The sequence below is a fragment of the Schistocerca gregaria genome, chromosome 5, assembly GCF_023897955.1.
Source record: "Schistocerca gregaria isolate iqSchGreg1 chromosome 5, iqSchGreg1.2, whole genome shotgun sequence".
Taxonomy (NCBI): Eukaryota; Metazoa; Arthropoda; class Insecta; order Orthoptera; family Acrididae; genus Schistocerca; species Schistocerca gregaria.
Window position 1 is genome coordinate 496,669,119 of NC_064924.1, and position 20,626 is coordinate 496,689,744.

Consider the following 20,626-nt stretch of genomic DNA (forward strand, 5'->3'; position numbering starts at 1 on the left):
TTCGAACTACCAGCGGAGGACGTCGTGGCAGTGCTACGCACCTACGGCACGGTGCATAATTATATTGCGGAAAAATAGACGTAATTCCGGACATATCCTGTACTGAACGGCGTCCGCCAGGTCCGAATAGAACATAAAAGACATGTACCTTCATATCTGAATATCGGTGGTTGCCGTGTCATCGTTATCTACGACGGGCAACCGAAGACCTGCTCTGGTTGTGGGAAGGAGGGACACCTCATATCCGAATGTATCCAACGCCGAATCACTCACCTGCCGCCGGCTGACGCGGACCCGCCATCGCAGCCGACGCTGCTTCCCGTGACCTATGCAGCAGCCCTCACGACAGCTACCACTTCACCACGACAGCTTATATCCACTGTTGAGTCGCCAATCCATCCTCCAAAACAGGGCGATGACGACACTTCCGTTCTACAAGTTACGGATTCACCTCCGATGGCGCCGCTCCCGTCGACGGATGACGCGATACATGACGATCGCATGCTTATTGTGCCAACTGCGGCCTCTCTACTAACCTAAGTCACACGACCCCCCACCTCTTCCTAGGAACTGGTGCGAAGTTTGGATTTTGGTGGGAAGATAGGTCTATTGGATTACCTCTACTGACTTAAGAAAATGGCGGGAAAGAAAGGTCACTTGGGCTACTTCCATTAACCTAAGTCGCTTCTTCCTAGGAATAGGACATAAGTCTTTATTTAAACAATTAGAACCAGGACCACCATCAAGTGTGTTTGGCATCCTCTTGGAAAATGGACGTTAATTTTGCTCTAAGAGCTTTCTCCTGCAGCTGACGCGAGTTAGTATCGTGTTTCACCAACTAGAGCCTGTTCATTCAATTCAAATATAATTTGTTTAAATTTATTAGCTAATTACGGCAATAGTGACTTAGTTCGATGTTACCACAAAAGGCTGAAATATCAGTGCTTATAGAGCAGTAAGTGTTCATATAAGTAAGAAAAGGGGTTCGCTACACTACACTTTCAAATACCTAGCATCAACTACTTTTGAAGGTCATCCAACCACATTTCCTACATACTTCGAGGGATTGAAAACATCCAGTTTGACGGCCGCTATGACCGAGCTGTTCTAGGCGCTTCATTCTGGAACATTGTGACCGCTACGGACGCAGGTTCTAATGCTGCCTCGGGCATGAATGTGTGTGATGACCTTAGATTAGTTAGGTTTAAGTAGTTCTAAGTTCTAGGGGACTGATGACCTAGAAGCCATTTGAAGCATTCACCCAGTCTATTTATTACGCTGATACAAAGCACTCACACTGCCAGCGGGCTCTTAAAGAGAGGAAGGGGTGTGCTTTCATTATTTTTTTAAATAATTTATTTAGCCAGGGGTTTCACCTAATTTATGTATTTTTTACGGAGATTCAAAACACACATCCTAGTGTACTTGGAGTCACAATATACGGTTCATAGATCTGGAAACTACTCTAAAATAATGCATTACTCTGTTGTGCAGAGACACAAACAACTCGTAAATTACTCAAATAATCCAGGACACACTATGCAGATGTACAAACTACACCTAGATTACCAAAATAATGCATTCAAACACGCTCACAATGCTTAAATACCCTAAAATAATTCAATCCAGAAACACTCAGTGCAAATAAAAAAACGCAACTTATCTGCAGCTCGAACCTTGATTATAGTGGATGAAAGGCCTAAGTCCACCCCCTAACACATGAAAACTGTCCACATGCGGTAGAGGAATTTTCAGTTAGTGTACGTTATTTATTTTTCTCAGGAAAATGACTCAGTTATCTGTCCTAACAAAGATCCGTCCTAATTACACAACTATATGCGTAGCACTGCACAAGAATGGCCATAATCCGCAAAAATTGACAACTATTCTTATCCTGCTGGAAAAAAAACTATACCTCTCGAAACCCGCGACAGAAACGCTCAAACTCTGCCCTACACCTACAAGCTAGGGGGAAAACGTTCAACCCACTAGATCCTTGTCTTGGACAGAGATGAGTTAAAAAAAAAGTGTATTACTTACAAGCATATAGCATGTATCCCTTTTTGACATCAGAGTTCACTAACACACCTACTAAAAGAAATCACTCTAACCGAAGCCAATTCACGCTATCACAGCTGGTGGAAAAAAAATCACAGTACTGGGGGGATATTGTCGTTCTAAAAGACTGCGTTCTCATCCATACACAATCACAAGCTACGAGATGAAGCTACTAAGCCGACAATCTCGCGGCGTGTGAGGCCTTCAAACGAGAGACTTGCCAAAATGACTCGCGTAGCCAAGGCGAAAGTCCCGCTTTCCCCACAAACGAATCCTGTTAGTCTAAAAGTATACTGACACAGCCGTTCCTCACGGTTACGAAGCACCGCTGTCACAGGCCCCCAACGCCTCTTCCGACCATAATAAATGTCCTCTTTCCACGAAAATAGAGGAAGTCCTGTTTGATTTAATTTTAAGAGCAAAATCGGTACAGTATTTTCACGTTCGACTGGAAAACTTGTCACGTCTGCGAAGACATTTACGAGGAAACCGAAATTTCCATTCTTGAATACAAATGTAGGTGATTTTGCAGATTCAAAATCACCCCCTATTATTTACAAATTCAAATAAGGTCTTTCTCATATCTATAGAACCGGCAAACTTGTCTTCCTCCTGCTATATGCACACACCACAATCCATCTCCTCTTAACTAAATACGGAAGTCAAATGCAAAGAAGCAGTCAACCAAAGAATTTACATGATATGGGAATAATAACCCAGCAGAAACACACGTTTATATTGAATCTTGTCAAATTTCCACTTGATCACGAAAGCTGTCCAACACATACTAAGTATTAGTTCGCTATTCGGTCGTCTAGAGGACTAAATATAAGTCAACTACATTCGCGCTCTGCATCAGCCCTCTCCATTTGGACGGTCCCCGCCGTTAGTGGGAAACGTGAATCATTCTCACCACAGGCCACCCATAGACCGAATCAGCTTACGAAACCGACCACATACGTATATTTGATCGCTATAATTACAATTAAAATATTATGATTGCGGTTTCAGTTTATAAGCTCCCTTAGTCTTTGGAGATTATATGCGTTAATTAATGATTATTATGTTACAATCCTCTTGTTGTAGTTGACCGTGTATATAGAGACTTCGTTCAATGTTAAATGCAATGGTGTGGTACTAACTGTTGGAGACTCATTAAGAACTGGTAATATTTAATTTATTTCCTTTAACACACTGCACAAACATAAACACACTATTATTCAAACGGTTTGCCAATACTATTAAACATAGCGATAAATCCTTCGCTACGCAACCGCCTTTGGCTCACGCAGTCTACACCTTCCACACCCTCTCAACAACTGCCTCTACTTGCGAAGCTATGCGCCACTGCGCGTTGTCGCCCCCCAAAGAACAACCACTTAGAGATACTACACACCAGTACCCTCACAAGCTGAACGGCATTTAACAGTGAGCGAAGTATCGCAAATACACCCTGCTGACGGCTGTGGCTCTGTAAATAGAAGTATCTGTAGCATTCGTATGACCTGACATACTCTTCCTTTGCTGTCACAGTATTCCACGTCAAATCGATACCTCCCTTACGACAGGACATCGTCATCTCGTTTACACATGTCGGAATACAAACGCATCAATTATAAACCTGATACTCATGGCGAACCTATCACATATACGCTACAACTAAGTATAATACGTCGTCAATAACTGACTGCTGGTGATACGAAATAATACTGACAGAAAATAACCATTGGCGGGCATGTCGCATAAGATTCTCTTGCGAGTGATATCACTGCGTCTTAGAAAGAAATGCGTAATCGTCTTACAAACCATCAAATGTTAAAAAACACGGGATGCAATGCACGCGTTCACAAGTCCCATCATACATTGCCACATACTATCGCACTTTCCGGCCTCTCCGAATAGCGTCAGAGGTGTCGTCAACACGTTGTTGAAGGATCTGCACAGCATGCACAACGCTTTTCAGATGCCCCGGAGGTAAAAATCCAAAAGCTTTAATACCGGTGACCTAGCAGGCCATGATACAGGGCCTCTGCATCGCGTTCAACGACTGGGGAAGATGTTGTTGAGGTGTCGCCAACCGTAACGCGGAAGTCGGCTAGTGTTCCGTCGTGCAAAAACTACAGAACCTGTCGTTTTGCTAAAGCCACATTCTCAAGCAGCCCAGGCACTGTATTCCGCAGGAAGTCCAGGAAAGTTCCTTCGTCGGGGCGTTGTGGAATAAAAATCGGTCAAAAAACGTGGTCTTCAAGAATACTTGCACACACACTGATGCTATACCAATGCTGATGAGACGCCTCAACCATTCGCCGAGGATTGCCTGTAACCCACAGATGATGACTATGCAGATTGATGATACCAGTTCTGGTAAAGATCGCTTCGCCAGTAAAGAGGACTAATGACGTAAATCGCATAATTGTGATGTCCTGTTGCCAAATCCGTCGACAAAATACTTCCCTGCGGTTGTCATGCAGGACACATATACTACTGGTCATTAAAATTGCTACACCAAGAAAACGAGGTGCTACAGACGCGAAATTTAACCGACAGGAAGAAGATGCTGTGATATGCAATTGATAAGTGTTTCAGACCATTCATACAAGGTTGGTGCCGATGGCGACACCTACAACGTGCTGACTTGAGGAAAGTTTCCAACCGATTTCTCATACACAAACAGCAGTTGACCGGCGTTGCCTGGTGAAACATTGTTGTGACGCCTCGTGTAAGGTGGAGAAATGCGTGCCGTTACGTTTCCGACTTTGATAAGATTGTAGACTATCGCGATTGCAGTTTATCGTATCGCGACATTTCTGCTCGCATTGGTAGAGATCCAATGACTGTTAGCATAATATGGAATGGGTGGGTTCAAGAGGGTAATATGAAACGCCGAGCTGGATCCCAACGGCCTCGTATTACTAGCAGTCGACATGAAAGGCATCTTATCCGCATGGCTGTAACGGGTCGTGCAGCCACGCCTTGATTCCTGAGTCAACAGATGGGGACGTTTATAAGAGAACAACCATCTGCACGAACAGTTCGACGACGTTATCAGCAGCACGGACTATCAACTCGGAGGCCATGGCTGCGGTTACCCTTGGTGCTGCATCACAGACAGGAGCGCCTGCTTTGGTGTACTCAACGACGAACCTGGGTGCACGAATGGCGAAACGTCATTTTTTCGGATGAATCCAGGTTCTGTTTACAGCATCATGATGGTCGCATCCGAGTTTGGCGACATCGCGGTGAACGCACATTGGAAGTGCGTATTCGTCATCACCATACTGGCGTATCACCCGGCGTGATGGTATGGGGTGCAATTGGTTACACGTCTCGGTCACACTGACGGCACTTTGAACACTGGACGTTACATTTCAGATGTGTTATTACCCGTGGCTCTACCCTTCATTCGATCCCCGCGAAACCCTACATTTCAGCAGGATAATGCACAACCGCATGTTGCAGGTCCTGTACGGGCGTTTGTGGAAACAGAAAATGTTCGACTGCTGCCCTGGCCAGCACATTCTCCAGATCTCTCACCAACTGAAAAGGTCTGTTCAATGGTGGCCGAGCAACTGGCTCGTCACAATACGCCTGTCACCACTCATGATGAATTGTTGTATCGTGTTGATGCTGCATGGGTAGCTGTACGTGTACACGCCATCCACGCTCTGATTGACTCAATGCCGAGGAGTATCAAGGCCGTTATTACGACGAGGGGTGGTTGTTCTGGGTACTGATCTCTCAGGATCTATTTAACCAAATTGCGTGAAAATGTAATCACTTGTCAGTTCGAGTAAAATATATATGTCCAATGAATAGTCGTTTCTTATCTGCATTTCTTCTTGGTGTAGGAATTTTAATGCACAGTAGTGTACAATGGTACTTTGGCTTACACCATATTGGTGCGCCACTTGCTTAGAGCACAATACTAGGGTTCATCTCAACGTCCTGTAGATCCCTGACGTCCAAATCTGGTAGACGCACAGTTAACTGCTTCCCTGCACCTTCGTCTGTCTGAAAAGACCCATGTTCGCATAGACTCCCAAAAACGGCCTGAACTGCTGTATGATGTGGTTGGTGTCTGCGAGAGTACTTATTTTGGTATAGCCATGCTGCCCCTCGACCGTTTCCGTACGTTTGGCTCTACACAAACACTATTTCGGCTTGTTCCAGACATGAATAACGGACCATTCTGCTGCTTACAGTACGCTGCGTCAATCACACAGACTGCAACGCATAAGTAATACGGCACGCGGTCAGAGGAACTTGCACCTGTCACTGCCGCATTTCTAATGGGGTATCTGTCGGTGCAGTTTGTCGGTTTTGTTAAACCACACAGGGTCTTTAAGAAAAGCGCCATAAATTTCTATAGGAGTTAATACTGATAAAAGCTAGGCGAGAATTTCCTTTAATGATATGTGAAGAAACAAATACATGTTGAGACAAGGGCCAATATGTGCTCTCATTTTTATCTCTCTGTAGCAGTCTACACGATATTTACTGCTGCATGTGATTTTTACGCTTTTGCAGACATGTTTCAGCATCATTTGCTGTGAATCACGTATCTTTCAAATAAACCTGGCTCCATTATGGATGCATTACATGCACTGGTCGCGCACTCTTTTAGTATCTGCACATTGTCGATGAGTTGGTCGTCGTGCGATAGGTGAAAATGGGGTAGTCTTTATTCCAGAAACTACAGTCGTTGTCATTCTGCAAGGGTAACGTTGTCCAATGACGCTGATAATTTATCACTCAGAAACTGGTAACACACGTCATCAATTTGCTAAAGTGAATAGCCCTATGAGCCTATCAACGACAATCACTGCCTATATATTGGTACAGAAACCATACTAATGCCTCACCTCCATGACTTCTTGGGTGTATGCAGCCCACATATGGGTGTATTTGTAATTTACTATGCCATCTCTTGCAAACCCTACCTCACTTGTAAATAAAATGCAGGCTCTGCACTGCGCACCTTAACAGTCCATATCTCGACAGATATTGGATTCCAGGATATCATTCTAGTATTGACCAATAATGCCTCCGGTAGGAATAAGTGACACTTTTTAAACACCCTGTATGACGAACAAGACGTTGCCCGAGATGGTAAATGTATACAAGACGACAAAAATAGAACCAGTCAAAAGACTTCAAATGGCTCTGAGCATTATGGGACTTAACATCTGAGATCATCAGTCCCCTAGAACTTAGAACTACTTAAATCTAACTAACCTAAGGACATCACACACATCCATGTCCGAGGCAGGATTCGAATCTGGGACCGTAGCGGTCGCGCGGTTTCAGACTGAAGCACCTAGAACCGCTCGGTCATAACGTCCGGCCAGTCAGAAGACTCCCTTATTAAAAAAGAATGATGTGATATGCTGTTTACTGTACCTGTACCGAAGAATGACAATTTGTAACAAAAAAGTTAGAAAAAGAACTGGTTTACTTTGTACTGTACTAGCATAATTTTCAGTTCTATACAAAAGCGATTAGCTACTATGAATGTGCACTTTTGCAACAAAATAAATTATCTGAATGTTGGAACCCAAACATTACTTACCAAAAATGCTGTGTGACTCTTTCGTAACAATCATAACAACGAAAAGAGTATAGAAAAGAGGGTTCGAACTTAAGTCAAGCAAAATCTTGAAATTCCGTTATAGTGCGTCTATTTTTCTTATATAGTGTCAAACACTTCTAACTTGATAGTGAAACTTAGAAATACGTTTTGCATAAGAAAACAGGTAATGGTGTTGTCTTTGAAATATATTCTAAGCAGATGAATTTATGTTGTTTCTGAATATCGTATTTTTTTCTTGGTGTTTGTTGTAAATACATGCCAACATCACACAGTGGAAGAACATCAGTTAATTACATGACGTTTATGTTGGTAGTACATTACAAGAACTATCTGATAACAGATTGTAGCAACGTATCACTTAACGCTCAATAAAAACAGATCGTACAAACTATTAATGGAAGAAGAGGGTGCAGAAGAATGCAGATGGAACAATCTCTTCTAGAGTGACACTGAACATTACGATCTTGTACTACACAGTTTCGCAAGGATAAAGGTAAATCAATACGTAGATAAATGACACTATCGCGTGACAGACCAACTGTGACAGAGAACGTCCAGTCTTAATAAACATTGCGTCATTATTAGACGACAGTGGCTGAGATGCCTCTGCTTGATCATCGACAGAGCTCTACAAGGCTGCAACGAAAACAACCGTAAATCGCAGTTGCCAGTAAAGCGGCACCTACCTCTAAAAGCTGCGCCCTCTTTCCAGAAGATTTCTTACCACCGTCTTATTAAGTTCGCCCGCCGGCCGTGTTCCGCTCGATACGTGCCATCCACGTTAGGGGAGATGTCAGCATGTCCGCTATGCTCATTCAGGCTTCATTAAAACTTTATACATCTCTCTAATCTTACTTGCTTTTCCTTTAGGCAAGCGAACCGCTGTTGCAGAAATTGAACATTGGAAGCCAGTTATGGTACAAACATTTACTTCTGCTCACAGCCCTACAGCTGTCTTTCTTTCTTTCTTCTTCTAAGTCTTAATAAGGAAATTTTCTCTACTTCTCTGTTTTTTTTTTTAAAGTTCATCTTCGCACACCCACACGTGTGGGGGGAGGGGTACGAGAGCCACGTAGCGTCCATAAAGAGGCAATGGGACGGGAAGGGCTGATACATAAAAGTATCTCTCTGAAATTCTTGAATACTTGGAGAAAGTTCAACCGTGTTTGATCGACATGTGGGAAACATACAGTGAGTGCGACACATTTTCATCATTCCTATGAACATATGTGAGTATGGGAAGGAACTGAGGTCTAAACATATTGAAGTGACCGACAGTTGCGTTGAATGCACAATTTTGGGGACAATAGGGCTACTGGTGGTAGCCATGATGGACTTTTAAGATATGAGGTGTGAACAGAAATTTGCCAATCATTCGAAAATTCTTAGAAATATTTTCCTTGCCTTCTTGTCTTTTGGTGTCGCTCACGTTCTCGTACGCATTCATACACAGAAACATGCTTAAATGTTGAGACTTTAGAAACCTGAAGAATTAAAGGGGAATGGGTAAGAGTCATCGTCAAATGCTATAGTTTGTTGGTTAGTTAACCGCTCCTAGCTTTCCAGAGTAATGCAGAAACAAACACACACAAATATATGACGCCAATGACACTAAAATCTATATTAGTCATGTCTGAGGTAAACTGGGAAAACATCTTAAATTTTTCTTTGTAAATGAATATTTGAAAAAAAAAGAGTTCAGCTATTTGGGTTTTGCTTTGCCACCGTCAGTTTCAATTCATGTCTCGTCCATGACTGTCGGGACACTAACTTTGGTTTCACCAACAGCCTTTACATGTGACCAGACTTTCATTGAATTTTCTGACAGATCTGTTGATGGGTTTCGAAAAAGACGAACGTGTGAAACCCAGCTTGCGCTATTCGTCCACGAGACTCAGAGGGCCATAGACACGGGTTCACAGGTAGATGCCGTGTTTCTTGACTTCCGCTAGGCGTTCGATACAGTTCCCCACGGCCGTTTAATGAAAAAAAGTAATAGCATATGGACTATCAGACCAACTGTGTGACTGGATTGAAGAGTTGCTAGATAACAGAATGTAGAATGTCATTCTCAATGGAGAGAAGTGATTTCAGGTGTGCCGCAGGGGAGTGTCGTAGGACCGCTGCTATTGATAATATACATAAATGACCTTGTGGGTAACATCGGAAGTTTACTGAGGCTTTTTGCGGATGAATTGGTGGTATATCGAGAGGTTGTAACTATGGAAAATTGTACTGAAATGCAGGAGGATCTGCAACGAATTGACGCATGGTGTTGGGAGGAATGGCAATTGAATCTCAATGTAGACAAGTGTAATGTGCTGCGAATACACAGGAAGAAAGATCCCTTATCATTTAGCTGCAACATAGCAGGTCAGCAACTGGAAGCAGTTAATTCCACAAATTATCTGAGAGTAGGCATTAGGAGTAATTTAAAATGGAATGATCAAATAAAGTTGATGCCAGACAGATTCATTGGAAGAATCCTAAGGAAATGCAATTCGAAAACAAATGAAGTTGGTTATAGTACACATGTTCGTCCACTGCTTGAATATTGCTCACCAGTGTGGGATCCGTACCAGATAGGGTTGATAGAAGACAGAGAGAAGATCCAACGGAGAGCAGCGGGCATCGTTACAGTATCATTTAGCAATCGCGAAAGCGTTACGGAGATGATACATAAACTCCAGTGGAAGATTTTGCAGGAGAGACGCTCAGTAGCTCGGTACGGACTTTTGTTGAAGTTTCGAGAACATACCTCCACCGAGGAGTCAAGCAGTATATTGCTCCCTCATACGTATATCTCGCGAAGAGACCATGAGGATAAAATCAGAGAGATTACAGCCCACACAGAGGCATACCGAAAATCTTTCTTTCCACAAACAATACGAGACTGGAATAGAAGGGAGAACCGATAGAGGTACTCAAAGCACCCTCCGCCACACACCGTCAGGTGGCTTGCGGAGTATGTATGTAGATGTAGATATTCTGCTACAGTGGTCGTTGAATGATTCACACTTTGCTCTCTTGCCAACCATAAGAATTTTATTCATCATCGTTCTGTCTATAGCCCTACGTTGTGTTTTGTACTAGCTGTGCAGTATTATATACTTCTTTAGAAGTTTATTTACACTGACTGAGTAGCCCGATCATCCGTCCAATCATGAACTGTTCTACTAAGTACGTAACTGTCGAGTACTTCATCAACTAGTCTAAAACTGAGCACCAGTTCCTCTTTCGTTTCTCTCCAGTTTTAAATGTTTGGAGCTAGTTATTGAAATACGACACCACTGAATTTTTATTTAGTACACTGAACACATACATTCTTCTATTTGTTTTATGTGCCCTCCGTACTTTCGCAGACATTGCTGCTACCGCTGCCTTGTCCTCACCGTTGCTAATTTCAGTGGAGGCCAGGTCTCTTTGTTACTATGGAATGTAGTACACTTTCATCATGACTGGATTTCCCAAGAATATATTCTGACTAGCTCTCGAAGAGGCATTTAGTATCGCTCCGCAAGATATATTGTCACTCCAACCACTTACCAAAACGTTATTTTCCCATTTTATTGTTGCGTGTTTAAAGTCTACTACAATCATGACAATATGATTCGCGAATTTACGTACTAGTGACTTTAGCTTTTCTATAAAGTTTTCAGTTTGTGTGGATGTGAGCCTAGTGGTCTATAGAAGGAACCGATTAAAAATTATGCCCATCCTTGATACTGAATCTTGGCAAAACTATTTCACATGCACTTTCAATTTCCTCCCCCCATGAACCATGGACCCTGCCGTTGTTGGGAGGCTTGCGTGCCTCATCGATACAGATAGCGGTACTGTAGGTGCAGCCACAACTGAGGGGTATCTGTTAAGAGGCGACACAAACGTGTGGTTCCTGAAGAGGGGCAGTAGCCTCTTCAGTAGTTGCAGGGGCAACATTCTGGATGATTGACTGATCTGGCCCTGTAACACCAACCAAAACAGCCTTGCTGTGCTGGTACAGCGAACGGCTGAAAGCAAGGGAAAACTAAGGCCGTATTTTTTCCCGAGAGCATTCATCTTTACTGTATGGTTAATTGATGTACCCGTGGTCTAGGGGTAGCGTCTTCGGTCCTGGGTTCGATCCCCGCCACTGCCTAAATTTTGATAAATAATCAGCATTGGCGGCCGAAGACTTCCGGCATAAGAAGTCAGCCTCATTCTGCCAACGGCCTTGTCACAGAGGGCGGAGGAGCGGATAGAGGTTCAGGACACTCTCTTGTCCTAGGGGTGGGAAATTGCACCTAAAGGCGGAAGAATCAGCAATGATCAACAACATGAGGACGCAGAAGGCAATGGAAACCACTGCATTAAAGACACGTAACGTGTATCCATAGGACATGTTGCCTGATGATCTCTCCATTGGCAAAAGATTCCGGAAAAGTCCCCCACTCGGATCTGCGGGAGGGGACTGCCAAGGGGGAGGTTACCACGAGAAAAAGATTGAATAATCAACGAAAGGATAATGTTCCCCGAGTCGGGGCGTGGAATAACAAAAGCTTGAACATGGTAGGGAAACTAGAAAATCTGAAAAGGGAAATGCAAAGGCTCAATCTAGATATAGTAGGGGTCAGTGAAGTGAAGTGGAAGGAAGACAAGGATTTCTGGTCAGATGAGTATCGGGTAATATCAAAAGCAGCAGAAAATAGTATAGCAGGTGTAGGATTCGTTATGAATAGGAAGGTTGGGAGAGGGTGTGTTACTGTGAGCAGTTCAGTGACCGGGTTGTTCTAATCAGAATCGACAGCAGACCAACACCGACAACGATAGTTCAGGTATACATGCCGACGTCGCAAGCTGAAGATGAACATATAGAGAAAGTGTATGAGGATATTGAAAGGGTAATGCAGTATGTAAAGGGTGACGAAAATGTAATACTCATGGGCGACTGGAATACAGTTGTAGGGGAAGGAGTAGAAGAGAACGTTACAGGAGAATATGGACTTGGGACAAGGAATGAAAGAGGAGAAAGACTAACTGAATTCTGTAACAAGTTTCAGCTAGTAATAGCGAATACCCTGTTCAAGAATCACAAGAGGAGGAGGTATACTTGGAAAAGGCTGGGAGATACGGGAAGATTTCAATTAGATAACATCATGGTCAGACACAGATTCCGAAATCAGATACTGGATTGTAAGACGTACCCAGGAGTAGATATAGACTCTGATCACAGTATAGTAGAGATGAAGACATTAGTCAGGGAGAACCAATACGCAAAGTAGTGAGACACGGAAGTTCTAAGGAATGACGAGATACGTTTGAAGTTCTCTAACGCTATAGATAAGTCAATAAGGAGTAGCGCAGTAGGCAGCACAGTTGAAGAGGAATGGACATCTCTAAAAAGGGCCATTACAGAAGTTGGGAAGGAAAACATAGGTACAAAGAAGGAATCTGCGAAGAAACCATGGCTAACAAAAGAAATACTTCAGTTGATTGATGAAAGGAGGAAGTAGAAACATGTTCCGGGAAAATCAGGAATACTGTAATACAAGTCGCTGAGGAATGAAATAAATAGGAAGTGCAAGGAATCTAAGACGAAATGGCTGCAGGAAAAATGTGAAGACATCGAAAAAGATATGATTGTCGGAAGGACAGACTCAGCATACATGAAAGTCAAAAGAAACTTTGGTGACATTAAAGGCAACGGTGGTAACATTAAGAGTGCAACGGGAATTCAACTGTTAAATGCAGAGGAGAGAGCAGATAGGTGGAAAGAATACATTGAAAGCCTCTATGAGGGTGAATATTTGTCTGATGTGATAGAAGAAGAAAGAGGAGTCGATGTAGAAGAGATTGGGGATCCAGTATTAGAATCGGAATTTAAAAGAGCTTTGGAGGACTTACGGTCAATTAAGGCAGAAGGGATAGATAACATTCCCTCAAAATTTCTAAAATCATTAGGGGAAGTGGCAACAAAACGACTTTCACGTTGGTGTGTAGAATATATGAGTCTGGCGACATACCATCTGACTTTCTGAAAAGCATCATCCACACAATTCCGAAGACGGCAAGAGCTGACAATTGCGAGAATTATCTCACAATCAGCTTAACAGCTCATGCATCGAAGCTGTTTACAAGAATAATATACAAAAGAATGGAAAAGAAAATTGACAATGCGCTAGGTGACGATCAGTTCGGATTTAGGAAAAGTAAAGGCACGAGAGAGGCAATTCTGACGTTACGGCTAATAATGGAAGCAAGGTTAAAGAAAAATCAAGACACGTTCATAGGATTTGTCGACCTGGAAAAAGCGTTCCACAGTATAAAATGGTGGAAGCTGTTCGAGATTCTGAAAAAAGTAGGAGTAAGCGATAGGGAGAGACGGGTCATATACAATATGTACAACAACGAAGAGGGAATAATAAGAGTGGACGATCAAGAACGAAGTGCTCGTATTAAGAAGGGTGTAAGACAAGGCTGTAGCCTTTCGCCTCTTCTCTTCAATCTGTACATCGAGGAACCAATGATAGAAATAAGAGAAAGGTTCAGGAGTGGAATTAAAATACAAGGTGAAAGGATATCAATGATACGATTCGCTGATGACATTGCTATCCTGAATGAAAGTGAAGAAGAATTAAATGATCTGCTGAACGGAATGAACAGTCTAATGAGTACACAGTATGGTTTGAGAGTAAATCGGAGAAAGACGAAGGTAATGAGAAGTAGTAGAAATGAGAACAGCGAGAAACTTAACATCAGGATTGATGGTCACGAAGTCAGTGAAGTTAAGGAATTCTGCTACCTAGGCAGTAAAATAACCAATGACGGACGGAGCAAGGAGGACATCAAAAGCAGACTCGCTATGGCAAAAAAGGCATTTCTGGCCAATAGAAGTCTCCTAATATCAAATACCGGCCTTAATTTGAGGAAGAAATTTCTGAGGATGTACGTCTGGAGTACAGCATTGTATGGTAGTGAAACATGGACCGTGGGAAAACCGGAACAGAAGACAATCGAAGCATTTGAGATGTGATGCTATAGAGGAATGTTGAAAATTAGGTGGACTGATAAGGTAAGGAATGAGGAGATTCTACGCAGAATCGGAGAGGAAAGGAATATGTGGAAAACACTGATAAGGAGGACAGGATGATAGGACATCTGCTAAGACATGAGGGAATGAGTTCCATGGTACTAGAGGGAGCTGTAGAGGGCAAAAACTGTAGAGGAAGACAGAGATTGGAATACGTCAAACAAATAATTGAGTACGTAGGTTGCAAGTGCTACTCTGAGATGAAGAGGTTAGCACAGTAAAGGAGTTCGTGGCGGGCCGCATCAAACCAAGTTTGATGATTGCGTCCTCTTGGGTAAAATATTCCGCAGGTAAAATAGTCCCCCATTCGGATCTCAGGGTGGGGACTACTCAAGAGGAAGTAATTATCAGGAGAAAGAAAACTGGCACTCAACGGATCGGAGCGTGGAATGTCAGATCCATTAATCGGGCACGTAGATTAGAAAATTTAAAAGGGGAATTGGATAGGTTAAAGATAGATATAGTGGGCTTTAGTGACGCTCGGTGGCAGGAGGAACAAGACTTTTGGTCAGGTGAATGCAGGGTTATAAATACAAAATCAAATAAGAGTAATGCAGAAGTAGGTTTAATAATGAATAAAAATAGTAGAAGTGCTATTAAGCTACTACAAACAGCATAGTAAACGCATTATTGTGGCCAAGATAGACACGAAGCCCACGCCTACTACAGTAATACAAGTTTATATGCCAAGTAGCTCCGCAGATGACGAAGATATTGGTGAAATGTATGATGAGATAAAAGAAATTATTCGGATAATGAAGGGAGACGAAAATTTAATAGTCATGGGTGACTGGAATTCGATAGTAGGGAAAGGAAGAGAAGGAAACGTAGTAGCTGAATATCGATTGGGGTAAGAAATGTAAGAGGAAGCCGCCTGGTAGAATTTTGCACAGAGCATAACATAGTAATAGTTACCACTTGGTTCAAAAAAATGTTGTACACATGGAAGAAGCCTGGAGATACTAGATGGTAACAGATAGATTATATCATGGTAAGACATAGAGTTGGGTACCATGTTTTAAATTGTAAGATATTTCCTGAGGCAGATGTGGACTCTGACCACAATCTATTAATTATGAACTGTAGATTGAAGAAACTGCAAAAAGGTGGGGAATTAAGGAAATGAGAGCTAAATAAACTAACTAAATCAGAGGTTGTACAGAGTTTCAGGGAGAGCGTAAGGAAATAATTGACAGGAATGGGGGAAAGAAATACAGTAGAAGAAGAATGGGTAGCCTTGAGGGATGAAATAATGAAGGCAGCAGAGGATCAAATAGGTAAAAAGACGAGGGTTAGTAGAAATCCTTGGGTAACAGAAGAAATATCGAATTTAATTGATGAAAGGAGAAAACATTAAAATGCATTAAATGAAGCAGGCATAACGGAATACAAAGGTCTCAAACATGAGATCGACAGGAACTGCAAAATGGCTATGCAGGGACAAATGCAAGGATGTAGAGGCTTATCTCACTAGGCGTAAGGTAGATCCTGCCTACTGAATTAATGGTAGCCATGGGAAAGCCAGTCCTGACAAAACTCTACCATCTGGAGAGCAACATGTATGAGGCAGGCGAAACACCCCTAGACTTCAATAAGAATGTAATAATTCCAATTCCAAAGAAGGCAGGTGTTGACAGAAGTGAAAATTACCGAACCATCAGCTTAATAAGTCACAGCTGCAAAATACTAAAGAGAATTCTTTACAGACGCATGGAAAAACTGGTAGAAGCCGAAATTGGGGAAGATCAGTATGTATTCCGTAGAAATATTGGAACAATTGAGGCAACACTGGCCCTATGACTTATCTTAGAAGATAGATTAAAAAAAGGCAAACCTACGTTTCTAGCATTTGTAGACTTAGAGAAGGCTTTTGACAATGTTGACTGGAATACTCTCTTTCAAATTCTGAAAGTGGCAAGTGTAAAATACTGGGAGCAAAAGGCTATTTATAATTTGTACAGAAACCAGATCGCAGTTATAAGAGTCGAGGAGCATGAAAGGGAAGCAATGGTTGGGAAGGAAGTGAGGCAGTGTTGTAGCCTCTCCCCGATGTTACTCACCCTGTCTATTGAGCAAGCAGTAGAGGAAACGAAAGACAAATTCGGAATAGGTATTAAAATCCATGGAGAAGAAATAAAAACTTATAGGTTCGCCGATGACATTGTAATTCTGTCAGGGACTGCAAAGGACTTGGAAGAGCAGCTTAAAGGAATGGACAGTGCTATTTGAGGACCAAAATAACTGATGATGGTCGAAGTAGAGAAGATATAAAATGTAGACTGGCAATGGCAAGGAAAGCGTTTCTGAAGAAGAGAAATTTCTTAATATCGAGTATAGATTTAAGTGTAAGGAAGTAGTTTCTGAAAGTATTTGTATGGAGTGTAGCCATGTATGGAAGGGAAACATCGACGGTAAATAGACGATAATAGACAAGAAAATAGAAGCTTTCGAAATGTGATGCTACAGAAGAATGGTGAAGATTAGCTGGGTAGATTACGTAACTAATGAGGAGGTATTGAATACAATTGGGGAGAAGAGGGGTTTGTGGCACAACTTGACTAAAAGAAGGGATCGGTTGGTAGGACATGTTTTGAGGCATCAAGGGATCACCAGTTTAGTATTGGAGGGCAGCGTGCAGGATAAAAATCATAGAGGGAGACCAAGAGATGAATACACTAAGCAGACTCGGATGGATGTAGGTTGCAGTAGGTACTGGGAGATGAAGCTTGCACAGGGTAGAGCAGCATGGAGAGCTGCATCAAACCAGTCTCAGTACTGAACACCACAACAATAATCTCTATTTCTTGTCTGGTGCGACAAATATTCATGACCTATATTTATCATTAGCCTATCGCTCTGATTTAAAAATTACCCAAAAATCTTATTACTAACAATTTCAGATTTTAACCAATTTTCTGGGCCCAGTATTATGTGAGCTCAACCGTTTTCTAAGAGCGCTTCAAATTCTGGCAATTTGTTGCAAAATATCGGCAGTTAACCATTACGATTTATCGCTCTCGCCTATACGGATTGTTTCCTTAGATCTTATAATGGCATTTTCAGGTCTCCTGGAGCTATCGTTATGTGGAATGGATCAAGGATCACTTTATCTAAGAAAGTCTTGTCAGCACCTCACACTCAGTGAGCAATCTTGGCAGCTGCCTCTGTTGTACACATTTTGGGGGACCAGACCGTTCTCGTTCTTAGGGAGCATACATACGAAGTCACAGCCCAGCCTGTCATAGAACCTTCTAGGTCTCTGGTTCAAGCTTTGCGCTCGACTCATACCCGGTGTCACATCAGTTCCGTGGACAATGCTGCTAGTAATGAGTTTCTTTGGAGTAATTAAATGGCTGCTCTGAAAAGTGACATTTATTGAGGTGTTTCTAGAGGAGAAAAGACCATCATTTATACACTTAATACTGCGTTCCAGACGCATGAACTGAATTAATGTTAATAAGGAGTGTATCAGAATATTGTATACTCCATATCTTTTGAAATGTTACAGAGTCTCAAAATATACGAGCAGTTTTGAATCAGCTAAAAGCTCCTTTAAGGTGAGATAGTTTATACATAAATGTCTTCCCTTAATATTTCATTAAAGTTTCACTTATTTTGTTTAGCTAAAATTGCAGATTGGTTTGAGGATATAATAGTGGACTCTAGTATAGTTCTTACTACGTTAAAATAATTTCAAACCAATTTCATATGCTAAGAATAAAATTCTTCGAAGCTGATAATAATATAAATGATATCAGAGGTAACCTTCAGGCAACTTAATTCTGTTGTTAAACATAATTTTATAATTCATTTTCGGTCTTGACTTCCGTTGAAAAGATAGAAAGAGGGAAATGTCTTCAAGTACGTTTTGGGCAGACAAAAAGCGCCCCTTGAGAGTGAGTGAGTGTTATGGCTGGCCACTCCTGTAACAACTAACTACTTCTTCCCAAACAGAACTTGATAACAACATATTAGTTTTCTACAGTATCTGATTGCTATAAAATTAATGAACGACTCCTAACACATTGTTTCTTAAAATATAGCTATTGTTGTTGAGTTCTTCAGTCCACAGACTTTTTTGATGCAATGTAGGTATCATGTTTCAACTTGTCGTATAGTTCTACTAAGATGTAAGTAATAAGTTGGTAGTAGATGTATAGTATAGATGTATACTCCTATAACAATTGTTATCTGCAACTGTTCATCACGGCAGTGCACCTTATAAATATAAAACCCTACAAAATTAGATTTGATACCTTCACGACATTCATAACAAAGTGCGTTCTTCTATTTAGAATAGTTATTCTAGCGTGTAATAACTACCACATCCTTTGTACGTCAAGAATTTGAGTGCTTTTGTATAGCTTATTTAAAGGAGTTTGCCTAATATTTATAGCTTCACTTTTCAGATGCACACTAATGTCAAACAAATAACAACTTCATGTGTAAAAATTGAATAATTTTTTGCGATTTCGAAAGCGAAGAGCATCAGCACTGAAGCTTACGTCTTGATGTAAACAATACATACTTTCAGAAAACCTTGTGGGCAGGCCAAGCACAACTATGAGGGATCATGGTGGGTATTACTAACCGCTTCAGCTTTTTATAGTCCTTTATTATTAGATCACTACCGTTTTCGTGGCACTAAAAGCCACATCTTCAGATGGACATATGACTAAAACAGTATGAGTATGACAGAGCTTGCGGCGTTGTCCCCTAGTTACGGTTGCGTATAGTTTGGAGAAGCGGACCCATTCACTATACTGGAATACCGCTGTTTTATTCAACGACACACCGCCTTTTATCGGTGTACCGTTCTGACGGACAACGGATGTGGGTAAATAGGGTCCGAACGTTTCAGCTCTAATGTTTTTATCATATGTTCACGTAGCCTTCAGTACCACGAAACCGGTAGTGATCCAATAATAAGAGAGGAAATGGACTGGTAATGGGTATTAATTCCCAAGGTGATTACGTGACTGATTTTATCTATGGAAATTAATTCACATTCTTTTCCACTTAAGATACTTGTTATAAACTAGTTGTATACCTGTCAAAATTATTTTAATCTGTCAGTGCAAAATTAATCTGAAACAAATCTACTTACTTGTCTTCTTGGCACGACTACTTGCTGTATGACTTTCAACATGACGCATTTTCGCACATTACACATTACACAGATAATGTAGACCTGCAATATTTTTATATGTGAGTATGTCAGCCAAATACAAGTAGGTAACAGTGCATGAACATGGTAAATGTCACCCACGACCAACTTCTGAATGTTGTTAGCAGAATAAATTCTGAGCTTTGATAACATGTTCTGATTTATCAGTATTTACGTCGCACGTATTTACAAAACCTGACGGCATAAGTGAATTTCGGACATGGGTAATGGAATCGGATGTACCCACCAAATTTATGAAACAACATTGATGAAATCCTTAAGTTGGATTTGTGGAGTCGTTTTGCTATATTTAATGGGCGACTTACTTTTATCGACCCCAGGTATATACAACGGGACAAATGGGACACGTAACTGAGAGGACAACAAGTTTAATGTCAGATGTTGTCGCCACGTTCAAATGGTTCAAATGGCTCTGAGCACTATGGGACTTAACTGCTGTGGTCATCAGTCCCCTAGAACTTAGAACTATTTAACTACTAACTAACCTAAGGACATCACACACATCCATGCCCGCGGCAGGATTCGGACCTGCGACCGTAGCGGTCACGCAGTTCCAGACTGAATCGCCTAGAACCGCACAGCCACTGCGGCCTGCGGCCACGCTCAAAGGTGGTGTGAATGCTGAAGTGGATGGTATCGCTCAGGCATGTACAAGCAGGACAAGAATTTCAAGATCTAGGATAGCTCGTTGTACGGCTGTGTCGAATGCTGCCCAGTGAGG